This window comes from Otolemur garnettii, unplaced genomic scaffold, assembly GCF_000181295.1.
Source record: "Otolemur garnettii isolate 467f Iridium unplaced genomic scaffold, OtoGar3 scaffold00004, whole genome shotgun sequence".
Lineage (NCBI taxonomy): Eukaryota > Metazoa > Chordata > Mammalia > Primates > Galagidae > Otolemur > Otolemur garnettii.
In genome coordinates, this window is record NW_003852399.1 from 27,814,836 (window position 1) to 27,821,009 (window position 6,174).

The following is a 6,174-nucleotide window of genomic DNA, read 5'->3' on the forward strand; positions in this document are numbered from 1 at the left end:
TTTTTTTTTTTTTTAAATATGTTTTCTAGTCTCCATTTTGATTTTGTTTTGGTCTGATTTTTATTATTTCTTTTCTTCTGCTTTTTAAAACTATAGTTTGTTTTGTTTGGGTTTGGTTTGCTCTTGTTTTTCTTGAGGTATGTCAGTTTGAAACTTTCTGCTTTTTTGATGTAGGCATTTATTGGCTATAAATTTTTCTTTTTAGCACTGCTTTTGTTGTATCCCATAGATATTAGCATGTTGTGATTTCATTTTCGTGTATTTCAAGACATTTTTTGATTTCCTTCTAAATTTCTTCATTGACCCCGTGATTGTTCAAAGTATGTTGTTTAATTTTTATGTATTGGTACAGTTTCCAAAGTTTCTTTTTTTATTGATTCCTAGTTCTTACTGTGGTCTGAGAAGACACTGTTTCAGTTTTAAAAAAAAAATTTGTTGATACTTTTTTTTGTTCTAATATGTTGTGTATCCTAGATAATGTTCCAGATGCTGATGAGAAGAATTTGTATTCTGCATCTGTTGGATGATATGTTTTTTAAGTGTCTGTTAGGTACATTTGATCAGAAGTACAGTTTAAATCCATTATTTCCTAGTTGATTTTCTGTTTAGAAGATCTGTCCGGTGCTGAGTGGTATTTTGAAGTCCCCCAATTATTATTGGACTAAAGTCTTATTTTTTCCTTTAGATTTAATGTTTCCTTTCTATATCTGGGGGCACCAGTGTTAGGTGCATATCTATTTAGAACTATTTCATCTTCTTGTTGAATTGATCCCTTTATCATTATATAATGACTTTCTTTGTTTCTTTTTACTGTTTTTGAGTTTGTTTTATCTGATGTATGTTTAGTTATTTGTGTTCATTTTTGGTTTCTGTTTGCATCAAATATTTTTTCCATCCCTGTCAATCTGTATGTGTCCTTTAAATTTTTATTGGGTCTTTTCGGGGTATGCTTGGGGCCCTCATTGTATAGCTTTTTCATTGACACTGCTTCTGGGGTCCTGGGGCTTCATCACGTGTGGCACCTCTGGAATGCTGGAGAAGGGCCTTAAAGCCATCATCTACTGTGAAGGCCAGCCCTACTGTGGTTGGGGCTAATGGTTGTGCTGTTTGGCTGGTGAAGCCACACTGAATCTAGTGACTTGCCATCATCCAGGAGCTGGTTGTCCTTGTACAGCTGCTGCTCCTTGGGCAGCACTTGAGGATTCTCTTGACAAGTGCTTTAGCTCAAGCACAGTGCTTGACTCCTTGCTGTCTGCAAAGATGGTGGTCTTGTGCTGGCACTCATGAGGACCACTTCCATCGTAGTAGCTGCCTCTTGTCTTTGTGCATCTTTATAGGTGAAGTGAGTAGGTGACATATAGTTGGTTCATGTTTTTTATCCATTTATCCAGGATATATATTCTAAGTGGAAAATGTAATCTGTTTATATTCAAGTTATTATTTATATGTAAGAACTTACTCTATCATATTATTTTGTTAATCGTTTTCTTTTGTTCTTTGCTTTTACTCTTAATGTTTATCTTTATGAGTTGGTGGTTTTCTGTAGTTGGTAGCATTTGAGTCCTTGCTGGTTTTTTGTTTGTTGGTGTTTTGGAGACAGGGGTTCATTAAGGTTTCTGGGCTAGGAGTGGATTGGCATCATCATTACTCTCAGCAGCCTCAAACTCCTAGGCTCAAGTGATCATCTTGGCTCAGCTTCCTGAGTAGCTGGGTCTAAAGCAGTGGTTCTCAACATTCCTAATGTCGCAAGCCTTTAATACAGTCCAAAGGGGTTGCAACCCATAGGTTGAGAACCTCTGGTCTAAAGGCACATGCCACCATGCCTGGCTGATTTTTCTGTTTTTGGTAGAGATGGGGTCTTGCTTTTGCTCAGTGTTGTCTTTCTCCTGGCCTCAAGCAGTCCTCCTGCCTCTGCTTCCCAGAGGATTATAGGTGTGATTCATAGAGCCTAGGTTTGAGTCCTTTTCATTACTCATTTGTGTTTTCTATCTCAGATAGTTTTATATTTTCATGTGTTTATGTGATGGTAGATATTATTCTTTCATTTCCATGTGTAAGACTCCCTTAATTGTGTCTTAGAGGGCTGGTTTAATGTTGTTGAATTCACTTAGTTTTTGTTTGTCTGGAAAGTTATTTCTCCTTTATTTTTGATGAGATAAAGTTGCTGTTTTTTCCCTGAGCCATACATTTCTGCTGAGAAATCCACTGGTAGTCTGATGGTATTACCAGACACTTCTTGCTGTGTTTTAGAGATATGTCTTTGTCTTTGACTTTGACTTTTGACTGTCTGTCTATAATGTGCTAGGGAGAAGACCTTTTGGGGTTGTATCTTTGGAGGATCTCTGAGCTTCCTATATCTGGATGTCTAAACTTTTTGATAGACTTTAGAAGTTTTCAGCTATTATTTGGTAGGTTTTCTGTCTTTTTTTTAGAGACAGACTCTCAGTTTATTGCCCTTGATATAGTGCCGTGGTGTCACGACAGCAACCTCCAACTCCTGGGCTTAGGTGAATCTCTTGCTGCAGCCTCCCAAGTAGCTGGAACTATAGGTGCCTGCCACAACACTTGACTATTTGTTGTTGTTGTTGTTGTTGCAGTTTGGCTGTGGCCGGGTTTGAACCCGCCACCTTCAGTATATAGGGCTGGAGTGCTACCCATTGACCCACAGGCACCGCCCAGGTTTTCTGTCTTTTTAAACTTTTCTTCATCTTCTAGGACACCCAAAATTATAATATTTGGTTGCTTTATAGGATCTTTGTCCTATGGGCTTCCCTTTTTAGTTTTTATTCCCCTCCCTTTTTTGTAAATGGTAGTTATTTCAAATGATCTTTGTTTAAATTCTGAAATTCTTTCTTCTGCTTGATCTCTTGTTGAGCTATTGATTGTAGTTTTTGTTTCATTCATTGAATTTTTTAGTTCTAGGATTCCTTTGGTTCTTTTTTATATCTCTTGGGTGAATTTCACATTCATACCCTGAATTTTTTCAATTTCTTTTTATTGTTCTGTGTTCTCTTGTATCTCCCCAAGCTTATTTAATATTATTATTTTGACTTCTTTTTCATTCATTTCTGTTTTTGGGAATTACTGTGTTCTTTTAGCGGTATTATATTACCTTGTGTAATATAATATTAGTTGGTAAGGGCATTTTCATTTTGATTCTATATACGTGTAGTAATGTAATCTCTGTATAATTTCTTCACCTATAAACACAATCATTGATATTTGTGATTTCCTTGCTGGTTTAGATTGTGGCTGTTAGTGGAGACTGTGGTGAGGTTTTCTGGGGACAGTACACTGGTGGGCCCATTCTTTGGCTCCAGTGTTGGTAATGATGTTCTGAACATGCCTGTTCTTGAGACTCTGGGTGGCATACATGGTCACCAATGTTAACACATCCAGGTAGGTTGATTCTTGGGCCTATGGGCAGCTTGCTTGGGTGCCAAGTGTGACAGTGTTGGGCTGAATGGATGAACAGATCCTCAGGTCTCTGAACAATGTGCATGCTATGGGCAGTGGTAGTAGTCATGGTGGTGGGACAACCCTCAGGCTTCCAGGAGGCTTTCACTGGTGTTAGTAATTGTTGTGATAGCCTGGGCTGGCCAGCCCTCACTGTGCTAGGACTATGTGCTGGTGTGTTCCAGCTGTGGTCATGATGGCAGTCTGTGTAGGACTATCCTCAGGCCCCCAGGAAGAGTGTCCAGTTGCCAGTGGTAGTGATTGGATGTGTGGGAGGGAGGAAGATCCCTAGGCCTCAAAGTGGTGTGCTTGGACACTGGCAGTAGGTTCTCTGGGCCTATTGTTAGGCTACTTGGTAATGTGGATGTATGCCCAGGGTGACTGATGTGGCAGGGTAATCATCAGGCCCTCAGGTGGTTTGTTAGGGCACTGGGAGGGTAAAACCAGGTGGGGCACATTTGATCTCACGTGATCCATAATGGTGTGCATGGGTGTAGGCTGTGGTGGGCAAGGCACTGTAATTCCCCAAGGCAGGTGTCCTCAAACTACAGCCCGTGGGCCACATGCGGCCCACCTAGGACATTTATCCACTGGGTGTTTTTGCCGCCGCTGTTTGTCCTGCTTAGAAGCCAACTTGTCCCGGGGCCCTCAGTCCGGCCCTCCAACAGTCTGAGGGAAAGTGAACTGGCCCCCTGTTTAAAAAGTTTGAGGACCCCTGCCCCAAGGTGTTGTAGGGTGGCAGCAGGCATTCTGAGGCCATTACCAGGTCACCTTATGGTTTGTATGTGTTTCTGGGATGACTGACAGCGTGAGAATATTCCTGGGTCTCTGGGTAACATGTTTGGGGACTTAGCCCAGGTGGTACCAGGCTGGTAGGCCTGTCCTCAGGACCCCGATGATACACAGGCTATATTGAGCAGGTTTAGGTGATTCCTAGGCCCTGGGTGATGTGCTTGGGTGGCAGCAGCAGTGGGGACAGTGGGCCAGAGAGGTCTTTCCCTGGGCATCTGCCTGTGTGCTGTGGCTCTGTTGCTGGAGGGTTCAGGATAGGTATTTGTGGTATCTACTCCAGGCAGGTGGTTTTCAGGCTCTGTGCTTTGGCTCCCTTTGTCTGGGGGGCAGCCCTTTTTGGTGTGGTGAGCTGTATAGAGGAGACTACGTGGGCTTGAGTGCTGGAGACCTTTTCACTCTGATGGATTCAACTGGCATCTTGCCACTGTAGCATTTTGGGTGGACATGGGAAGATGTTCATGGGGCACTAGGGATTTGGAGATGCAGGGGCTATTGGTCTCTGGGGCACAATGGGGTCTGGTGGAGGCTGGGCTCTCATAGAGGCACTGTGGTGAAGCTTTCTGCAACTTGGGATGTACATAGGGCCCAGCATGAGCTTCCTTGAAGTTATGTCATCGAGTAGACTTCAGGGAGCTCAATGTGTCAGTCTTAGGTTTTGAGTGGATGGGATTATAGGTGTCTGAGGTGAAGATATGGACAGCTGGAGAAATCTCTCACTAACCCTTTCCTTGCACTGAGGAGCCTCTCATCCAATCTCTGCTGGGCTGTCCACCTTACCTTTCTTTCCTTTGGTGCCTTCTTTGTTGAATTCCTGCATTCTCTGTTAGAAGCTCTATTTGAAGTGTGGTTATCTACTTAATCTTTTGATTTGTCTTTGTGGAAGAGTCAAATATCCTGTGCCTTCTAGTCAGCCATTTTTAATGACTCTCAAGATGATTTTATCCTTCTCCCCTTTTACTTTTGTGTAATGCTGTAATCTTATTGCACAAAATAGCCATTTATATGGTTGACTTCCTCATATCATTTAGACCTCAGTAAAAGCTCTTAGGTCTCCTTGGATATCTAATCTAATGTAGCTTCTCAGTCCCTGTCTATCAAGAGTTTTCTATTGTGCTCACAGCAATTGTCACTGACATTTTCATGTGCTATCTTGTTTTCTATGAAATTATCATTGAATATTAATTATCCTTTTACCTGTAGGTAGACTGTAAGCTCTGTGAGAGCAGTCCTTATTGTTTAAGGGTTTTATTGCCATTTCCATTATGTAGGCATGATAGATCAAGTCTTTAGACATTGGTGATTAACTTAATTTGAGTCTAGGCATTCTCTCCTCCCCACAGATCAGGGGGATGGGGCTGAAATTTTCAAACTTCTAATTATGTGGTTGGTTCCTCTGGCAACCAGCCTTAATCCTGATGTAGGGGACCAGAAAGAGTCATGCCATCAGCATAGATTCTGGTGTGGGACTTATGAAAGCAGCTTATTTATTTTATTTTATTTAGTTTTGAAAATTTGCTTTATTTCAATTTTTTAATTTTTTTTTTTTTTTGCAGTTTTTGTCTGGAACTGGGTTTGAACCCACCACGTCTGGTATATGGGCCAGCACCCTATTCCTTTGAGCCACTGGGGCTGCCCCTAAATTTTTATTTATTTATTGGCTTATAATGAATGACAAAATATGATCCCTTTCACTTCTATCACTGAGCAAATTTTGTTTTAGGAGCTATTTTGACAGAAAGATAGGAAGAAGACCAAATTTTTCTTTCTTAATATTGTTAGAAGGGTAGATGAGAAAATGTATGTAAAACTCTTAGTGCATAGCAGTGGCTGTACTGCTGCAACTGTAAAAAATGTTTCCTTTCTCATCCCTTTCCTCCTTGACCTTCTCCTCTTTCCTTTTTCTTTCTTTTTTTTTTTTTTTTTTTT

At 41.1% G+C, this 6,174-nt stretch overlaps 1 protein-coding gene across 1 annotated transcript in view; it reads left to right on the forward strand.

Annotated features, from left to right (window-relative positions):
• The window catches only part of STK3 (serine/threonine kinase 3), a 276,275-nt gene that overhangs the window by 74,186 nt on the left and 195,915 nt on the right, over positions 1-6,174 (forward strand). The window lies entirely within an intron of this gene.